Consider the following 23,183-nt stretch of genomic DNA (forward strand, 5'->3'; position numbering starts at 1 on the left):
CACTAGTCACTACTGTCTCAGGGGGTAGGGCTTTTAATACGGCTTCCATGGGTCTGATACTGACAGATTCGCCAAAATCTGAAATAAATTATACTTCAAATATAATTATGTATTATCTCGAATGCACTAATCGCAAGTAATTAGTTATTTCAAGCGAAATACATAGAGAGTAAGGAAAGGAACTAAGCACTAAGCTGTCACGCACGCGAATTATATCAATGTCACAACAACGTCAAGCTCTTCTGTGGTCAGCTAGTCAGGGTACCCTATAAGACTTTGTTGTAGGAAAATACATATCCATTAGTCAATATAATATGATCCTGTAAAACTAATAGGTTGACATTAATGAATTAGGTCATTATAATTACCTCGATAACTGGCAACTTAAGCTAAACTCAAAATACATATCACATCACTTATTTAGACGAAGATTAACGAAATTGTAGGCATGGACAATAACAACAATGAATAGAATAAGTACCTCTTTTAAATAGTACCTAATGTAGTAGGTATGTAGTACTGTAATAAATATATCATGCTTTGTTAAATATCGAAAGCTATATTATTATTAAAGCGAGCGTTATTTAGTATCCCGGGCTTAATTAAATTGTGACGGTGATTGGTGGCCACAGATGATGAATGCGTCAATTTCACGACAGGCTCGTTTCGTAAACTGCTTTGTAGTTAGATCAGGATTTAGTTAATATTTCCTTTTGGTACTGTCATTAGTCTATTTTGTAATGGACTACTTACCAAGTTGGTAATGGTCCTGTACAGTCGCATCAGATAAATCGCAGCGGTGCTCGGAAATATTTGAGCTCACTTTTGTTGCCAAGCTAGAGTGTTCCGAAATTTTTAACCACTAGTGACTCCGCTATATCTGATGGTGACTGTACCGGTCTCAGAATGAGTAACAAGAGCTTATGACTGATTGATACAGTTTCCAATGAATAATATTGTCCGGGACAAATTCGTCTCACTGCTTTAATAAAATTATACCTATTTGATAAATCATGATTTGGGTTTGGCAAAATCTGTTAGGGGAAATTTCCTGCTCGTTTACAATTTTAAAATATCTAACAATCATTGTAATTTGTTTTAGAACGGCGATATTTATGTAGATAATAGACACTTTAATTTACACCTCCATCTGTAAACTTGGATTACCTACACGTATTTAGGATTATTTTTTTATTAATTAGGTAATTCATATGATATCCAGCCTGTTGTGAATTTATATTTAAAAAAAAAAACTCTTTTATTAAGGATTTTAAATATCCAACCACAATATAGGATACCTATAAGCTAATGTTGTTTTTGGAAATTCGCTGCATATTCGCTGGCTGGAAGATAAAGGTGGAGACAGGTGTAGGTATCATGAATAAATATATACCTAGTACATTATATTGGTGTACCTAGGACACCTAGGTAGGTAATTCTTTATAATGTCTTAAATGCCTACTTATTACATCTACCTATTATCATTTATAACCTACTGACGCGACGCAAACTGGAAGAGGTGACCGCAAGTTACGTTCTTATTAGAATCAAGTAAGATTTTTACGCCTACGAGTATCATTCCTAGTAATATTAGGATCGGATTTCCAACATCCGTGGGTAGGTGGGTATAACCCCTTCAACTCCAGAGCAAAAAGACAACCAACACGAAGTGAGCCACGATATCTCGCTTGATCGCGGCCGGTCACGATCGCCCGCGCAACTTCACACCGGTTGGATCAGTTTTAGATGGGCCTGCGCGAGCGCTGCCGCAGCCGACGTCCCGTCGTTTCACGCAAACTCAAACGCAGCTTTTTCTTCTTTTAAACTTTTTAACATCTATGAAAATAGCTCTCATCTAGCCAGTTTCAAACGTCAAAAGGACCGTCGAAGTGCTCTCTAGCCCTGGAAAGGAAGCCGTGTTTTTTTGTGCAGTTTTTGCATCAACTTTTGCATCTTGTGTTGTGTTAGTGAAATTGGTATCGGTACCGGTATCGTGTGGTATCCGGTACCAATTAGTTCGGCAAGTGAAGTTCATTGTCATTTCGTTTGTCTTGTCATGAAAGTGGTAAGTGTTTTAAGCGTTTACGCTTTCTTTATTGTCTTGCAAATGTTAGAGGTGCTTTAAGCACACAAACTTTATGCTACGGTATGTGATATATGTATATGCATTATATTATAAAGAACACTCACTGGAGAGAGCGTAAGTAACGATCTGGATAAATTTTATACAATAATGATTTTGCAATGGCAAATGGTTGTTTTCTTCGGCTGGCACCGAAGTGAAAGATTTTGCACACTTTCATTCTCTTATCTGGCTATCAGTAGTAGATACTGTTACTGTTAGTACTGTTATGTTGTTAATTTAGATAAACAATTTGATATAGTTTGATAAAAAACTGGATCTGCAATTTCAGCAAATGCCTCAAGCATTACCTAGGTACATTTTATGAACGAATATAATTTTTGCAACTAGGTATTTGGTTGTGAGACAACGTTCTTTGTGCAGGATCGATGTAAGATTCTTGTTGCCTCAGTGGTCTTATCTTATGTAAAGTCTCTTGCTTTACAGCACCTAGGTGGGTACCTCCTACTTCTTACCGAAATTAACTTTTGACATTGTATCCGATTCAAATCGTATCAAGAGCTAATTTTTAAAGTATTTTTCGAATCAGGCCAATTTCCAGTCTTGAAATGGAACACTACCTACTTAATAAAGTTTTCTTGTGTGCACCGTCACTGCACTGTAGGAAGATGTATTTACCTTTAATAAGTGGGCTTATGAACAGAACAGGGAAATCCAATCTTTGTGAGTACTTATACTTAACACAGCAAAAGGGAGTGCACAAGTTTCTAATGGGGTGGCAACGCGCATGTGAAACTCTTTGAGTTGCAGGCGTCCACAGGTTACGGTGACCGCTTTCCATCAGGCGGACCGTATGCTTGTTTGCCACCGATGTAGTATAAAAAAAATGGAACAATGTTCGAGGGCAATCGCGCCTCCCAAGTGTTTCAAGAATTACAGCTTTAACTTACCTAGCTTGTCTCCAGTGAATCCTTATCTACTTTGGACTCGTGGCCTGACGGGAGCCGGACAACCTTGAAAAACGCATTACGGTTGGCATGGTGGATATACTAGAGGACGGGGGAGTGGCCATCCTCCAACCCGCTGAGCAGACAGTATTAAGAAGGCCTGAAAGGGATTAACACAGGCGCCTATTATTAGGTCTGCAGAAGACCGTGCTGAATGGACAGCTTTGGTGCACAAAATAATGACCTTGTCTCGTGTGGTCGCGACCCTCAGCGATGAGGAACCGAGGAAGATGAAGATTAATATTACACGCTCAAAGCGTTAAGGTGGATTTGGATCCGGAGCAGCATCAGACCGATATTTTGCAGCACTGGATCAGGAAAACAATGATGGAGCAAAACTAAAAACGTTAACATTCAGTTCTGACACTGATAGCATTAGTCCGGCACCCAGTAATAAAAGCAACGACTTTCCTACAGTACACAGTCCGAGAAGAGCAGCAGACCAAAATAAAATGGTCGCAGAATTTAACGAGCAAAAAAATTGTGAAATGTTATAAGGTAACCTTTATTGATAGAAAAAAAAATATTGTAATAACTATTGTAACTTGAGCTTGATAAATAAAAATACGTACAAATAAAATACGTACTGGATTAAGAAAAGTGGCGTGCGTTACTTTCGAAACCAAGAAACTCTTTGGGTCCCTGAGTACGAGCAAGGATATGTAACATATGTATAGACAGATGAGGTCGAAGAAAAAACCATAGGTACCTACAGTCAACCAATTGAAACCCTAGGCTACTCTACAACCATGTCAAAATGACATACTCTTACTGCTGTAAGAGATTTCTTACAATCAGATTTATAACGTCACTGTGACATTTAGGGTTGCCAACCGTACTATATAATATAGTACTGTACTATATTTTGGCCCAGCGTACTATATTCTATATGAAAGATATATAGTACGCAAAAGTACTGTATTTTTGGGGTCCTTGCCAGTGGCGAATTTATACTAGGATCAAACGGTCAGGGGCGGCGTTTTTATAATGAAAAAAAATTTCGCGCTTGCTACGCTCGCGCTTTCATTTCTGTTTGACCTCCATTGTACATTTCATTACTTCCTTCTGACATGGAATGATTACAGTTACAAATATATAGAGACACCGTTGTTTGCAAACATTTGTATTTTTTCAACGATATATTATCGACATTTCTTAAGGGGATTCTCTACTCCGATGAGCTTCGATTTGAATCCATTGGTATTATGAATATTATGATAGTTTCTAAAGCCTATCATATTAACAGCATCATCTCTAAGCAAACTAGTATCCCATAATTACTTCACAGCTCATTGATTCTGTGATATTTAGCATCAAAGTTGAACTATTCTAGGACCAAAACTGGTTCTTTGTTCAAAACTTTTGCCTTAATTAGTTTAAAATTAAAATCGCTCTTACATTTTTAGAAATTTCTAGGAAAGCAGGGTCATATTGCGACGTTGAAAGAGATAAAGTTTCCGGAGACAGGTAAGGCGATGGGAAAAACATAACAGTCAATGTTATGTTTTTCCCCTTAATTTATAAACTGAAATAATAGTTTCTGAAATAAAGATTTGTTCACTAGTTGACATTTTGTTACTCTATGCAATGAGATATGTACTATCTAATCTTTACTTTCTAGAAATGTGGCATTGCGAGAAGTAAACTATGTTCTAGGAATTATATTCTAGCCGTGATCATTTTACTGTTTTACAATCTGCAACAGTATACGTTAGGTACCTACATTATCATTTGATATTACAGCATATTTGAGCATTTCTTTTTTTTTTGCCACTTTTATGAAGTGTGATATTTTTGAAAAAAAAAATGCTATTTCTACTTAGAATTACTAGCTTTTTCAATCCTAGTAGTTAAAAAATTTGTCCCATACGATGTTTTCTTATTTTGTTACCAATTTCCGTATATGTTGTATGGGGTAACAAAAGAGGAAAGTAACAAAAATGTATGGAAATTCTGGGACACTTTTTGTCTCCCAGTGAGATTGAAAGTACTCGTGATTCTGAGTACAATTGACCTAAAATTCCCTAAAACAATCAAAATGTTTTTATTGGTAAAAAAAAGAAATGCTCATTTCTGAATGTGTCTAATATAATCAGTATCATCTTTTCGTGTACGCCGCGCCGCCGGTCCTGCCGGCCCAAAAGATGTGACAATCGGTCACGCTTCTTAGCGAACGAAACGCAACTGGCTCTGTCGCATCGCACCAATACCTACGGATGACGGTTAGAGCGGATGAGTGTCACTTAGGCTAGGCATCTTGGCTAGTCTCACCCAGAAGGCAGCGATTTTTCGGATGTCATCCACCCAAAGAGACAACTAGGTAACGCTAGGCAATTCTGGCAATTCTTTCGTCAAAAATTCCAAAACCAAAAATATAAGGCGTTACGGCCTTCAAGAAAGTTTATCAATATTATAATTTGCACAATGCATAACTTATTTTGTAATTAGAATTTTTAGACACTGCTTAAGGCACAAACACAAAATCAGCTAAATAAAAAAGATGGCTGCCGGAACATTGTCTGGTTCGAAAATAGTGACGGGAAAATCTTTACCGAATAGCAAATGATAGTGGCGATGGCGATCACTAATATCCTATCTCCCAAGAATTTGAATTAGACACCTTTTTCGTAGAGAACTACTATTTTCGAGCCAGGCAATGTTAGGATTGACAGGAAAGTTGGAGCACTTAACTTGAATGTAGGCGGCATAGTTAACTTGAATGTAGGTATTTTTTACATATTTTATAAGTATTTATTGACTATGCTAAAACGATCACCCGGTCATAAATTCGTTTTTCTTGAAAACAAAACTCTAAACGATTTACGATGCACATAATATCGAGCTTATAAATAAATTCATGAAAGATTTATATCATCCCAGACCACTTACAGATGGTTAAACATTTGTGACGCTTTCAATCAAAAGGTACCATATTGTCGGTTGTCGATAAGATCGATTTGATATAGACGCTTATATAGGAATAACCCCTTATTGACAACATACAATAAGTACCCTTTTGGTTGAGATGCGCACGTTTTTTAAACCCACTCTGGATTATTGATTTAATGCAGGGATGATCGATATCATAAGGTACGCGTTTTTTTTGCCGACAACATGAAGGGGATATTCCCGCAGATAATTAAGTTTAATATGCTTATGATGATTTGTAACCAATAAGGATACGTAAGCGTGACTTAAAAGAGCATTTTTACCCGATCTGATATCGGATGTAGGACCGATCGATCGAATAATGTGAAAACGCTCTTAGGGGAAGGTTGCGATCATTGGACTAGCGCGCAGCGCCTTGATTGGACCACTTAAATATTTCAAAATCTAATCGTGCTAGACGGAATCCAGTAAGGTTCAAGGTGACCTTAGGCCTCACCTTGGGCCACCCCGTAACCTCAGTCGCGCCTCGCTTCCCGGAAAAAAGTGACGCGTCCAAGTGTGTTTCGAGCGCCGTTGAAGTTAAATTACGCGAAAATATAAAATCATGAAAGTATTAAATGCATTTGCAATTGAATTTGTGTGATGACGTATAATGCTTAAAAATTTATTAATGAGCAAATTTAAAACAACAGTTTCCAGCCATTTGTTTTCTCTATTTATAAATATTTTTATTTGTGATATGATACCTAGTTGCTATCAATGGACCACCTGTGGGTTCTATCATCGGACCGGTCCAATCATGGCAACTTTTTTTTTACAATTATTAATACTTCACCCGTGCGCTAATAGACAATATGTAAGAAAAACTAGTACATATAAAAATAAAAGATATATTTTTGTAATTATAAAATTTATATAAAAAATATTTCATTAAAGATTTATATTTTGTGTCGATTTCCATAAGTTTCCTTTATTGGACCATTGGTCTAAATTTCCTAAGTCCATTGATGGCGACTTTGTGGTCCAATGAAGACGACTCTGGTCCAAAGAAGGCAACAGCTTATGAAAACCTTTTCACGATTTTTCTCTACATTTATTATACTTTTTTTTTTTATCGTGAATAAGGTAATTCATAAATAGATGTCAAGAATTAAAAGTTCTCAAACACCTTTTATTTTTTGACATAAAATCTATGAATTAGGAGCGAAGTTAAGTGGTCCAATGATAGCAACCTTCCCGTACCTATTCTTATATTTTTACGATTAAAGAAATGTACATTCAAAATTCAGAAGAACCTAAACAATTGGCTAAAGTTTATAACATTAGGTTTCTTTTCTTAAATCTTCATTCATATGCGTCGGAATTCAATATGAATTTTATTTGGGTTTAGGTACTTTGATTATTATTCAATCTAAATGTTACGTGTGAAGTATGAAAGATACATTATGGTATAATCAATATAAAATATAACATGACAGAGCAAAATTATATTAATTTATAACACCAAAAAAATCTACTATCACTTCCTCCCATTAAATACTAAGTTTATGTCTTTATTACTGCAATAAATCAGTTAACTTTTTGCATGGAATGATCTCAGTGGTATCATGTTACAGATATCTGTCGGAGTAAATTTTAAAAACTCATCTTTACAACTTTGCGCATAAATAATATTATTGCTACTGTTCCTTTTACAAGAATTGTACCTAGTTGCTGCCAGTTTTCTTAGGTAGGTAGGTTACAATTGTCATTCATATTATTTCTGCTCTTTAACGCGAGAGACTCGTGTCGTGTCACATCATACATTTCTCGAATCTCTCGATCTCCACGTAAGACAAGAAGTGTGAAGCGAGCCTATCTCTCGAACCAGGCAGCCGATTTTTGAATGTCGACCATTCGATTTCGTAAATTTGGTTCAATAATATCTCCCATGACTAGCGATTTAGATTTTACTAACAGAATCGAAAACGAGTGGTCATTACCACTAGATTTAAAATTACTCTAGTCCTTTTTCAAAAATAGCTTTCCGTCGAAAACCACGCACTTTCGAACGGCGAATTCGTGGATTCGAAATTCTAAAATCGGTCCCCGATCCTGCTCACTTAACTCACTTATAATTCGTCAACTTAACCAACGTGAACGTAATTTGAGCAGTTCTCCGACTCCTGAGCCATCGGAATACTATCTCAGAACTGTCAAAATAATTACTGTCAATAATCGCATATCGACAACAACGTTTGATTAATTTACGTGCAGAGTTGGGAAGACGCAGACACGACAAAAACTTTTTAAAATTTAATATTTTAGTTAGATTTTTTTTCTCCAGGTGTTACGATTTGATTTATTGTCTTAATTTTTATCCAAGTCTATTTCCAGAATATACTTATAGGTACAGTAGTTGCATAGCAATGCAAATTAGTTTCGAAAAAGCATGGGTACCTACGCAAAGTAGTCTCCAAGTGGAAGGTTTATATTTACATATAACCCAAAATATCTTAGGAGTTAGAAACAGAATTTTAAAGCTTTATTTGTTTTCTGTTTGCTTTTTTTTATGAATATAATAATTATAATAAAGTAATAACTTCATTTATTGACTCTTGTCCTTTGAGTCGTCGGAAACCTGAACCCTCCTTGGAACTTGTACACTCCTTTTTGCTGTGTACTTAACACAGCAAGAGGGAGTGTACAAGTTTCTAATGGGTTGGCACTTGGCAACGCGCATGTGACACTTCTTGAGTTGCAGGCGTCCACAGGTTACAGTGACCGCTTTCTATCAGGCGGACCGTATGCTTGTTTGCCACCGACGTAGTAGGTATAAAAAAATATATTTATACCTATAGACAGTATAGACTTACTTCAAGCGTAAAACGCATGGCATGCGTCAAAATAACCTCGAGTGCAAAGCGAAGCACGTAATTAAATACCTACGTGAGATAAGATAACATTCATCTAAAGACATCGTAACGGTTTAATGCGTTATCGAGTCCAATGTTCAGTTACTTGTTTATATAGGATTTTACAGCTACTAAAACAAACAGTAAAAAAAACCTTAGCTTTTTTCAAAGTCGGATATAAAATGATTAATTTGAAATGAATCGATTGACATTTGACACGAGGCATATCCGTATTATTCTTAAACAATTGCGGCTCAAGTAATAGACAAATGCAGCGGTGGAACACATAACGCAAACACTCATCCCTCTCACATACATATACAGTCATTCATGTATGTGTCGGAGTCTCGGAGTCTATTAGTCAAACGCTTTTTGTCGCTCACCGTAAGGGAGAGAATGTTCTATGATGTATCGCAGGTCTCCTTATAGCAAGCTACGAGTACATAGTGGTTTTTTATTGGATCTTCACATATTTTTTCATAATATTTGTACAAATTATACGACTGTTATTATTTTGTTTAGATTGCCGAGTACTCCGAGTAGAATGTGGGAACGAGCCAAATAGAAACCGTTTTAGTAATGAAAATCATCATCATGGACATCATTGAAACATTCTTCACTCACTATAAATGCGAAAATATTAGACAAAGATAATGCAAAGATACAGACAGCAACTGAAATACTTTTCAGTCACGCTGCCAAAGTTAAAATGTGTCAAATATTTAGTTAAACCTGGCCAGTTCTACTATTTATAACTCTACGAACAGTTATGTAGGTATGTAGATTAGAAGTTTTCGTGGACAAGGTACGGTTCGCAAAAACAGTCATTAGTTCCATGTAGCGGGTCGGGGGCTTTTTTGCCGAACTTACAGAATAAATTATAAGCTATTACAATCATTTAAGATAAACATCTTGCATTTTGATGGATCGGAATGGATGGGACACAGCAGATATATGGTTACGGTTTTTTCATGTGTGTCTGGGCCTGTAGCCTAGAGTACAAACGTTGACACTCCGTGGCAAACGATAAGCAACTGGCTCTGTCACACCAATATGGAAAAGCGAGAGAGAGAGAGTGAGAGAGAGAGAGAGGATAACTACGATAAACCATGAGCGTCGAACGAAACGATTGTACGTTTGAATAGGGGTACTGGCGAGATAAAAACTAAGAATTCAGGTGCGACATGAATAAAATATTATTAGGTATTAGATCTATTTGAATCCAATTAGTGAAATCTGTATCTCTTTGTACTTTTGTAGCGTGCCTAGTTAGAGAAATAAGGTATTACGGGAGCTTCCTAAAGGTACCCAGAATTGTACAGCCTAATCTTTGTCGGTCCCTGTCAAGAATGAGATAGTATTCGTAAATATCATGGATTGGCGACGAGATTTTCAACATGCTGTCTTCCTCCCTTTTGTTCTACATTCTGAAATATGTATGTCAGCTCATCCCTCCTAACCTTATAACCCTAAAAATGCAATGCCTATTACGCAGCTTATACTTGATGATGTGTGGTAGACATCGGAATGGACTGGATTATCATCATATTTACCTAGCAAGGCTAGCAATCAATGAGTAGGCACAGTATAATAAAGAGTACTATCGTACAGTATGGCCACTGCCGCTCCCCGCTGAAAGTGCCGCCCACCCCCTCTCGGTTACCTGACAGTTACCGCCTGTCAAAAACGCGAACAGTCGACCTGTCATATCTCACTCATACAAGCATAGTACGCGTTCACCAACACGAGCTTAGACTGTATGCTAGGAACGCGCCTCTTTCATATGTTTCATCGCCAGTGTCCGAGGTGTGGTGTAGGCGTGTGTATTGTACGGTCAACCAATTTGAATTCTAGGTCTATCCTAGATTAATCTAGAACCCTGTCGTATTGATACTGTCTTCCACTTCCCATAGACATTTTTAGCGTATACCATGAAAAGGTTCTACAGGTGCCAAAGTCCAGATAGATTGACCCTATATTGCCTACAGTCCCATTTGTTGACACATAGTAAGTACCGTACATGTTCATATACAAATACAAAATCATTTATTCAGCAAATAGGCCACGGGGGCACTTTTACATGTCAACATTACAGAGTATTCATTAAAGTCAAACAAATGAAATTAATAGTAATATTAACTAAAAATATTAATCATAAGCAAAGTAGCTATACACTGATATAGAATTAGAGATGTATAAAGTCTCTAAATGTCATATTATTACTAACTATAATCAATACATAAAGAAAGTGCAAACAGATACAAAGATAAAAGAAATCTATAATACTTCAATAGTTGTAAAAGACTGAATATTACAAGTAAAAATATTATACTTAATCAAATAATCCATGGAGATGTATAGCGTCTCCAAGAGTCAAATTTTATAAAATTAAAATATTTAAAAGTAAAAACCTTTGTCAAATAATACAAAAAAAAAAAAAAATACAGAAAATGAACAGCTAAATTACACATTCAAGAGATGTACAAGTCTCTAGTTGTCAATCATTAAAGAACAAATCAAGTTTACAAATAAGGGCCAATCAAGGTTACAAATTAAGTTTAAAAATATAATCAAAATCTCAGAGATGTATAAGGTCTCTAAGTGTCCAAAAAACTAACATTAACTTAATCAAACGACAACAAGGTCATTAAAGTAAGGAGGAGTCTATTTTAAAATAAAATATAATCAAAATCTCAGAGATGTATAAAGTCTCTAAGTGTCCAAAAGCTAAAATTAACTAAATTAAACGACAACGTGATGGTCTCTAGTGTCATCCTTAAGACATTACTTACTTAAGTTTAATTCTTACAAGAACCGAATGTAGTGTCTCGCAATCCGCTCAAAAGTAAAGTTAAATAATCTAACAAAACATGTGGCCCAGGTAAGCTTGAACAGACCAGTCTCCACAAACAGCACCCGTTCACGAGTATGACGCGTATCTCAGCCATCGCCTCCCTCAACCTCCATTCGGGAAGGTGGCGACCCGATCAACACGCCACCGTAAGCAAAGACTTTTAAGCGAGCATGACATGTTCATACAGGGTGTTATTAATTACCACAGCACTAAAGCCGGCTTTATGGTCGTGTGAAATTCTGCATGCCTGTATGGGCTAAGGCAAATATAATTCGCAAACATTTATTTTGCACGTATTTTTTTAAGTCTGTGGGCGGGCTTGACGAGTCAATAACTCCTTATAGAGATAAAACAAACTTTATTTTGCCTACAGTTCAAATATAGCGTTAAATATTCAGAACCTTTTGGCAAATATAAAATCCGTTGATATCTTATATTTAATCCATAATCTATAGGCTAGTTTCCTATACTTAAATTAAAATGCAGGAAATAAAGCACCACATAATTAGAAGAAAAATATGGATAGTAGTTATGTTTCAACATAATTTATACTTAATAAGTCAAAGAGAAAGATACTTTTAGGCACTTTAAAAGTAGGTACCTAAATGAATTGACTGTGACGTCACTCCTCAGTATTGCATAGTAATTTCATATTAGCAAATCGTTTTGACAGTTATTAAAAAGAAGCTAATTTGACTAGTAGGAAACTAGCCTATTATGACACTAGCCTATTATGACTATATTTGAATAAAGAAAGGCTCTGTACAATTATAACATTTATATAACTATTATTAATTGACCGAACACTAGCGTTAGATTAGGTCTCGAATTCAGTTTGGACAAAACATTTATATAAGAGAACTCCTCTTCTACAGGTATATTTTATCTAAAAAGCTATATTTTTCCATTTGTTATGTTTTAATTTATTTTCACGAGTTTAATAGCTCACAGATATTCAGAAATAAAATCTTGACCTGTCCTAATTAACTTACAATATTTGGGTTGAAATTTGGTTCTTATTCGTAATTAAAATGTTATCAGAAAATGACCTACTTAGTAAATAATGTGCAATGTCAACATTTCCCGCGCGAAGAATGCTGTTTGTTTACCAACTCGTGAGCATCCGTGCGCGATAATAATTTAACAATGTGTGATTGTTTTCGTCTAGACATCCGCTGGTTGTTCACAACTTCATTTATCAAGTTACTTTTACAATAAATAAAAAAAATGCTTAAAGAACGCAGTAGTTATGTCTTCACTCTTCAGCCGGTTGACGAGTTTGGCGTTGTAATTGTAAGAAATATCTTATCTCCGCAATAGTACTTTTAAAATATACCTATAATATAAAATTGCAATACATATTATTTTACCGTTTGGTACAACTAGGCATGAGTTTTTGAAGAAACAAGTCAGGAAACTTCGAGTCAGGAAACTATGAGGTCTCGTTTAGTTGGAACAAACTTCGCTGAATAAAATGCAAAAATAAAAATAAATTGCAAAGAAAAATAACCTTCATTAATTGTTTCAGTCTTATCTCGCTTACGTTCCCCGTTGAAGAATCCGTAATGTCTACATTTCCTGTAAGGAATGTGTTTGTTGACACTGAACACAACAATGCATTATTAAAAACGCCATATCTGCCACTCGCACTACCGCATAAATAAGATGTTTCAGCTCAACTAGTAATTCACTGATAAGAAGATCTAGCGCGCTAGATGTGTCCTTGAACCAGATATCAAATAGGGCTTAGGTACAGTAGACAATAAATACGCTGTAAGTAAGTATGGTACTTACCTAACATCCATACTCATCCTCCTTGCGTTATCCCGGCATTTGCCACGGCTCATGGGAGCTGGGGTCCGCTTTGACAACTAATCCCAAGATTTGGCGTAGGCACTAGTTTTACGAAAGCGACTGCCATCTGACCTTCCAACCCGGAGGGTAACTAGGCCTTATTGGGATTACTTAGTCCGGTTTCCTCACAATGTTTTCCTTCACCGAAAAGCGACTGGCAAATATCAAATGACATTTCGCACATAAGTTCCGAAAAACTCATTGGTACGAGCCGGGGTTCGAACCCGCGACCTCCGGATCGAAAGTAGCACGCTTTTACCGCTAGGCCACCAGCGCTTCATGCGCCCATGAAAATTCCATAATATCTAAAATTACAGTTACCTATACGTCCGGTGATGGGTTAAGGATTTCATCACCTTTTTTCCTCCCGTGGGGGTTGTAGAAGTCGGCTGAGGGATATAGGTTCAATTATGATGTGGATGATGGGCGCAACCTTTCAATACGATGTCAGGATTTCGTTTTCAATCAACCCATAAATTGATAACGAATAGATGACAACAAATAGATAACGAAATCTCAAATTATTACCTCACTGAATAGCTGTAGTGATCTTTTGGAAAACAAATAGTAATTCTTAGAGCATAAAACCCATACTAATATTATAAATGGGAAAGTGTGCATGTCTGTTTGTTTCTCCGTCTTTCACGGCAAAACGGAGCAACGATTTGTCGTGATTTTTTAAGTGGAGATACTTGAAGGGATGAAGAGTACCATAGGCTACTTTTTGTCTCTTTCTAACGAGAGCGAAGCCGCGGGCAAAAGCTAGTACTACATATATCTATGTAGGTAGTAATTTATAGTGTTGCTATGCATGTGTCTAATTTAATGTTAGCTGTGCCACGATACCTAATGCTTTTTGTATAACTTTTTTTGGTATAATAACGTTTGATAACCCTTATATTTCGTCTATATTTGGATATAATCACTCATTTGTAATTAACATTTGTATAACCACGTCCGTCTCCTTTCATTTTGTCCGTCCGTCATCCGTATCCGTTCCGTATAATCTCAGTAATTATTTATAATAACTTTTGGTACCAATATCTATTCAATCACGATTAGTAAATAAACTGCAAAAGTATAAAATGAATTAATTTTATTCTTTTTTAAGGGATCACAGTTCTAACCTTACTTTTCTGTAGCTATATTTTAATTCTAACCTAACCTAACCTATTTTTCTGCTGAATAAGGGTTTACTAATCTACTTTTTGAAATGATGGATCTAATATTATATTTTCTAAATAATCGCTTCTAAAGAAAGAATTTGTGTTATAAATTTATTTATTATCCATTTTAAAAAGTATATAATAAATGTTATTCGAAAAATTATCATTATATTAAATAAGAATTATACAACTTGTTAGTAAACATTATTTGTTGATAATTGATTTAATTATATCATAGGTTCATGATTTTATAACGACTAAAAATATATCAAAAAAAGTTATATTGATCGATACGCACCCGTCTAATTTAATGTTAGCTGTGCCACGATACCTAATGCTTTTTGAAGACGTCCTTTTTTTGACAAACAAAACAAAGCAATGCATGTTTCCGGTGCTTAAACTACAAAACTAAATTGTTGTAGGTACCTATCTGTTAAAAATATATAAGTACATAGGTACTTTAACTTAAATAAATAAAGGTGTACAATTCCATATAAGTACCTACATGCTTTGGAGTTTTTTAATGCCAGTGTTGTATTACAAGAATCCTTTAAGAAGCCGAACTCATCGTTCATTAGAAAGACCAGCCAGCCTGTCTGCCATTCCTTGTCATCAAACTTACGATAATTATTAATAATTACCCTTGTAATTGTAAGATAATTATTAAGCATGTTCTTTCATCCCTTGTAATGTGAATAGAGCAATTAACAGAGGAATAATATCATTAGTTTGTAATTGCAAGCATGTTCTTATTAACTCTGTCTATTTTGTAATTGCCTCTGGTGAATTTCACATAATAATATAATCTTATTTAATGACACCGAATCGAACGCGATTGGATATCATTATTTAACCCTTTTTTGGCGTTTCCACACTTAATCGTGTTCGAGGAACCTCGAATTCGAATAGAGTGAGGAGTAAGGGTGACATTTAAAAGTGTTATTATTTATTTACGAATTAAATTGCATTTAAAAATCTATGTAATACATATTATATATATTGCATAACGCATGACACCTTGTACCTACGCAAAACGAACGCGAAATCGTTCTCCCTTATGAAATAATTACGAACACAGGCCACTTTGTGAAAGGAGATCCATCTCACAAATAGTCGTCGGTGAATAGAATTCAATGACTGGCATCTTTATAATGCGTTACTATTAGCATGCATTGTCTATTAATACGAGCCTTTCTTCACATTAAGCTGTAATTATACTGCGTTTGTTTTGACTTTTTGGTATTGTTCATTTTGTTGTGTAACTTACGAGTATCAGAAACATTAGGTGATAGGATGTTTCTTTTTTAAACAATATCAGATGTTGGTTAAAATATTTTTTATTTAGTTTCGTATGTTGTTATTTTTTTAAGTTCGACGGTGATGTTTAATGATTCATTCAAGCAATGATCATTAAACTTTGCTTTACTGTACTAAAATAGGAATGTTGGTAGAAATGAACCAAGCCTAAGATTTTACAAATACAAAACTAATTACATAAAATATCCGCCTTTCTTCATATCTCTTAAACTGAACGATCGCATGATTGTGTCATGTCATGATTCTTTCATAGCTTAAAATTTGCCATGTATCAGCTTCCATCGTAGTACTTACCTATCTAAATAAATTAGCATTCATAGTTGCTTGCAAAATATTTTGCAGTTTAAAATATGTTTGTTTTATAGAAGTTCCAAATTGTTGAACTTAAAGACGTGTGGCTAAGATATGGATGATAATATTATATCAGATGTTTTGTATTTTTCATGGGATTTACACATATTAATTGTTGATTTTAATACATAACCTTACATAAACCACATGCCGAGACAAAATCAATCGTTTATTAACGCGGATTGACACGCAATTTTGCCGTGTCACCCGCGTACAGGGTCTTGGCAACTCACGCGCATACTCCGCAAATCATTTCTTCAACAACATATAGCAGCAAGTCAAACCAAGGTAACATTTCATAATAAACTCTATGGATGTTGTACTGAGGTTCAGACTTACAATTGGCTGAAACTAGACTTAATGCAATTTGGAGTTGAATGAATGAAATGTCACTGGACAATATTCCACGTAACATGTTTTCGGGGCATTATTTTTGGGCGTGGAAGGTATGCACTGCAATGTGTTACTCGTACTTGTATGTAAATCCTATAAAGACAAGATGGATGTGGATGTGGGACGCGTTTCAGGGCTGAAATGTATTACTATGTAACACTGTTATGTTATGTGTCTATGTTAGTCCTACAAGACATAGGTGTTCAGTGATAATTTACACTGATTTATTTTATAGGAGAATTATTTAAGAGTATGGCGTAAACATTGTATTTAGGTTATGAGAATGATTTGTCATGAATGGGTAGATCTTAATCTCAACGTCACTTGTAAATTATGAGAGTGCCATTCTTACAGACGGGTCTTCGGATCATTAGATCAAATATTAATTTGCGGAGAAAAATAAGATGAAGGAAGGGGTTCAGTTATCTCACCAGCTCTCTGTACACACTCATACACAAAGCCTGTGTAGAGGATAAGTTTTCCATTTTCCACATACCATGACCCAATGCCGTCTTTTGCACTTTTACCACCATTGCGTGCCAGCCTTAAAAGAGACATTAAAAGAAACTACGATTGGCGTAAAACAATTTTCTGGCAGGGGGTTATCAATCTTGTCGTCGCGTTAAAAGCCTCGTTAACCGGTGGTTTGTTTAATTTTTTGCGAACGCTAATCAACACTGGCTTTTATATCGCCCATCCGTTTCGCGGTCCGTTGGAGTTAACGTGGATTTCCAATTTGAGGTTTATAATTATACGCAATGTTAATTATCCTCCATACTAATATTATAAATGGGAAAGTGTGTGTTTCTGTTTGTTTGTCCGTCTTTCACAGCAAAACGGAGCGACGAATTGACGTGATTTTTTAAGTGGAGATAGTTGAAGGGATGGAGAGTGACATAGGCTACTTTTTATCTCTTTCTAACGCGAGCCGAGCGAAGCTGCGGGCAAAAGCTAGTATTATATAAAACGATATAATTATGTTTGACCAGTGTTTCGGTTCTGGCTTCGGTATATTTCTGCATAAAAACTGATGTTTCGGGCTAAGGTTAGACTAAAAACCAACGAAATTTAAAACTTCGAAGGACTGAATTTTTGGTACCTTTTCATCTGAAGTTTCGACTCAGTCGTTCTTGGTTTCCGCTAAAATCTGGTTTCACTGGACCGCGACACCTAATTCATATGAAGAACAGTTATTTTCGATTAAATCTTGTGAATTATGAATAAAAAGTTATATGAGCCGAATCCTATTTTGTAATTTTTTTCAACAACCGTTAATAACTAGCCACACCATACATGTAAATGCAAATCTGGTTATACCGAATATATTAAATGTCCTCAGTGTCCAGCACCCATTAAGGCTTTTTAATTGGTCAACCACATCCATAACAATCTTACGTGTTATAAATTAACACTAGGAAATTGATAATAAAAAATGTCAACTCTTATAGAAAAAACTGTACAAAAACGTTAATAAATAAAACACGCAGACATCAAAATATAAATTAACGCGTGTCAAACATAAATTACGTCAACGGTAAATATATAAATGACCATAAATGTACCAATAGGATCGAAATATTCATGAAAGGTGAAGTTTGCAATGAAGGAAGAAACGAGAAAATTCCGGGTAAAATATATAATTTATCAAATTGCAGTATACCGATATTAAGCATGTAGAGATTGTAGGAGAATGATTCTCGTTTCGGCTGTAAAGCTTTTCCTCTGTGCATTTTGATACCCTTTTGACAATATCGTGCCGCAATTTTATCAATGCTTGTTTGGCCTGAAATTCCAAGTAAGTGGTAGCCTTGTAGCAAACCATCAAATAGAAAATAAATGTTATTATGTCGCTACGAGTACATGGCTCGCCAGCAATCAGCATGGCAGTAAATGCTCAATAAAACTCAAGTTTTACTATAAGTTACTTATTTATTTTACACTTTATGAAATCAGAATGATGAGCATCTATGAGTTTCACCTTTAACTTTTAGTAAAGTAGGATGCAGATTTCTCGCAAAAACATTAAGCAGATTCCTTGATTCTGATATTACGGGCACCTACGGGTTACTCAAGTTAGCCACTTAACAAGTGTCGCCTAAATGAAGTCCTAAATCATTACAACCAATAAACGATGGCATTTATCAAATCTTACCGGTCCACGCATTAACCCTACCAAAAGGACATATGTTAATAAACACTAAACTGTCCATATGACCTTCTTCCTTCTCCGATTATGGTAATGGTTACACGAAAGCTTAATGGCAGCATCTCGGGCCATAGATCAACTTGTTGGAAATTTATTTACAGTATTTCGTATTAAAATTATGTTTATTAATGTTGTGGCGGGGAGCTTCCGCGTTTGCGTGTCTAAAAAAATAAACAGTGTGTTTCGGTTCTCTTTGAGATATATGCTACCTACGACTCTACGAGTACGGTTTAAATTGAATACATTTTTAAGGATTGTTTGCATCGACCACGATCAATGGACTGATTAACTTGCCGCGACGTGGTGCTCAATGAAAAAATACACAACTTTGAACAATGATCATTGTACTTACTTAGGTAGGTACCTACCTACTAAGGCTGTTTATAATGTAAATGGTATGATTTAACTTCTTGAAATTAAGATAATCCTACTAAGTACCCTAGTGTATTTATAATTTCTAACTGAGTCGTGTAAAAAAGTGTGGATTTTACGTTCGCCTAAAAGTTTTGAAAATATATATCTACTACCTCGATGATTCTATGGATTTCATTAAAATCTAAATCTAAAAGTGTACCTACTTGTCGCCGCGAATCTCTTTGTCTAAATTAATGACATAAGGACAGGTAGTCTATCTCGCGGCGATCTCCCGGTATAGTATTATTTTATGCAACAGGCGTTTAAAGGAGGTCAAAAAAGACGAGTGGCGTGGGTAACAATTTGAGGCGAAGCCGAAAATTGTTATTAAGACGCCATGAGTATTTTTTGACTCATCAGTTACACACCGTTGCATACAATACTTTTTCTACGACCATGCACTTACTTTTTAATAGTTTTCTAGAATAACTTTCGTGAAATTCGCACTGTTCCCTCTATTTTGACTTGTCCTCTGTAATGATCCTGCACTCACCCTGTCGCTCGCACTCCCCCGCGCCGTCGCCGCCGCCAGCCCCCGGCGCCCCGCGCACCCACGCTATATCCCTTAAAGGCTACCTAACAATACTTTAAGAGCTATATCGTATGTGTGGGTGCGCGGGACGCCGGGCGGAGGCGGGCATCTTTTATGTAGGGTTTTAACGATCTATGCACGACCCTGTAAATGACGAATAACAGTTCGGGAGTAGAAAAAATATATTTTTCCAGGTTATAACTAATTTCAATCGATATGTTTACATGTTTTATAACTACGCCATGTTTTATTTATAGAACAATAATGATTAGAAACAATTCCCGACTCGTACAAATCATCGACTAGATGTTATCGCCGATTCGATTCATCATTCGGAACTAATGTATTCGATTGAATTGAAACTGGTTCGATTGTACGCTCTTTTGTGGTGCCGATCCTTTTTTACTACCTACTAGAGACACGGTGCTCACGAGAAACTCGAAAGATTTTATCAGTGTATTCCTACATACCTAGTCATATTTGAAGACTACAAATGTCTGTCGGACATAAACTTTTATGGAATTCTACTTTAAAAACACACGAACTACGAATAAGAACATTTGTGTAGCTGCTAAGACAATTAGTCGCCTTTTTGAAAGTTGCTAGTTCCATTTCATATAAGTTATACGATTTCATAATTATTTTGGTTTAAGTATAATGTAAGTCACTGGAAGCAAAATAGTGTTATATTTTTTTTTTATTATTTTTTTTACCAAAGTCCTTGCATAAATGCATATCCTTTTTTAGCTCATATTATGATATTCTTTAGAAATATACGAGTAGATAGATATACGAGATTTGACATATTATGAATGTCACGTGAGTTTGCACTGTGTCAACATCAATTTCATATCACAAATGTCAAGAACCTCATTTACGAATGCCACCCATACTGATCGAAGCTTATACAAAATTATGGACCAATTTCGTAATTACAGAGTCAAGACTATTATAAATCAATGAAACGCCTTAATTATAAAGTCACTCGGTCAAATATTGAATCACGATTTTTTTCTAGAAATCAGTATTTTTTGATCTTATAATGATTGAGGTACCTAATACCTATCCTACTATATTATTAAGTATGTTGTTTCAAAATGAAAAATTTAAGAATAGGTACACAAGTCAGGAGGAGTGTTAATAGGTAATTATGGAAATTATGTAAGTGTCAGCTATGACTTATGACGTATATATTTATCCGTAGTCCATAGATAGATAGATAGATAGCGTTTATTGGTACAAAATAGTATTTTACACGTCAATAATTAATTTCTAGTATTAACTAAAAAACTTTAAATTGTTATTACATTTGGTAGTCAATTATACATTTATCGGTATTTATTATTTGTTATATAAAGAAAATTCTGTTAAATTTATAAGTATTTGTAGAAATTTGTAGAAAATTAAATTTATAACATTAGTTTACATTTTAGTTGTTCCCTGTGAGGAATTCGTCGATAGTGTAGGTTAGCTTTTTCTAAGAGTAGAATTTTTAAATTACGCTTAAATATTTGGTCACTGGCAGAATCGATTATTGATTTGGGTAGTGAGTTATATAACTTGGGACCCATGACACCGAGCGACTTTCCAAATTATAGTAATATTATAAATGGGAAAGTGTGTGTGTCTGTTTGTTTGTCCGTCTTTCACGGCAAAACTGAGTCACGAGTCACGAATTGATGTGATTTTTTAAGTGGAGAAAGTTAAAGGGATGGAGAGTGACATAGGCTACTTTTTGTCTCTTTCTAAACCCCCAAGGAAGATGGAAGGAATGGGATTATTTATTTATTTATAAATATATCAGTAATAGAAATATGAATGAGGTGCGTAACTTTTATTCAAAGTGTGAGGAATTATAGACATTACCTCAGTTCTGAAACGACCAGGCTCAATATTTACTTTGCAAGTTTAGTCAAAAATCCAAGGACAGGGCAATGAGCACATTCATATTACCTACATCGAGGTTCTATATGCCAGAACGTCATTCATATGACAATTCATAGCGATATGACCTTTATTTAGCTCTTCTTGAGCGTTTGTGTCTATTCATTGTATTGAAGTGTGAATTAATTTGTATAGGAATGCGTAATAACGATATTCGATATTGTATACAACACTTGAAAGGTAATATACTTTTATTTTATTCCTCTTAGTTTCTATATCACATCGTGGTATGCGTAAATATGTACCTACTTTACTATTTACCTTTTCTGACCTAAAACAAAAAAGTTTATATCTGTGACACCCCCCCACAAGCAAAATAAAGTATTAGAGCACATTAATTACCCATGATATTACATTAAATTGCCTATGCTATAATAACCACAAAATTAACATTTTGAATAAACCCCCGACCGCGACATAGTGGACCGATTTTCATAAAACATGGCTAAGAACACTCCTGAGTAACTCAGCTTTCAAACAAAAAAAAAACTAAATCGAAATCGGTTCATCCGTTCGGGAGCTACGATGCCACAGACAGACACACACGTCAAACTTATAACACCCCGTCGTTTTTGCGTCGGGGGTTAAAACAGGTTGGTTTAGGTTAGAAATGTGACGCCTGTGTCACAGTCTGTGATCTTCTCCCCCCCCCCCCACAAAATTGATTGATGCTATAACAGCATGTTAGGTTAAATAAGAGCAGTGTCGTAGTGTCGGGTCAACACAAAAACACACTGATGCCAGGAAAACAGGGTAGGTTAGGCTGTCAAGGACTGGCACATTATTCAAAATGAAGCACTCGACTCAAAAAGGTCACTCCGGCGCAAGTTCATTTAACTCCAAAGGCCGTGTCGACAAAAAACGAAACGTACGGTTAAGTAGTCCTTCAAGTAAGAGCGAGGGAGACAGTTATATTTTTATTGGTATTTTATGATCCGTCATTGTTGTTGGATATGTGATTTTAGGATCGACTTAAAATTCAACTCATATTTTAATATGAACAGTTATTTGTTATAGAAATAAAACGAGTTACTTATTTTCTCATTGTTTATGCTCTCGAAGTGGGTTACTGTAAATATGTTGTAATCTTTGGTTTTAGTCAGCAAAATAGACGACTCGCCTAGGCCGTTCATTAAACGCTGCTTAAAACTTCATTAAAATTTGACACTAGCCTATAGTTAATTAATACTCAACATTTACGAGTAACAATATGGTGCAGTTGGTGTTCCTTTTGAAAACGATTCAATTACTCTCGGCCAAGGGATTCAAATGAATTTTA

The 23,183-nt window shown here is 35.5% G+C and overlaps 1 protein-coding gene across 1 annotated transcript in view; it reads left to right on the forward strand.

The window, feature by feature from the left end:
- Positions 1-1,770: 1,770 nt before the first annotated feature.
- Positions 1,771-23,183, forward strand: part of LOC125241511 — a 47,343-nt gene continuing 25,930 nt past the window's right edge. Inside the window, exon 1 of the mRNA XM_048150068.1 lies at positions 1,771-2,065. The gene's annotated coding sequence lies outside the window, so the exon portion shown is untranslated. The remainder of the gene's footprint in view (positions 2,066-23,183) is intronic.

Source organism: Leguminivora glycinivorella, chromosome 1 (assembly GCF_023078275.1).
Source record: "Leguminivora glycinivorella isolate SPB_JAAS2020 chromosome 1, LegGlyc_1.1, whole genome shotgun sequence".
In the NCBI taxonomy this organism is placed as follows: domain Eukaryota; kingdom Metazoa; phylum Arthropoda; class Insecta; order Lepidoptera; family Tortricidae; genus Leguminivora; species Leguminivora glycinivorella.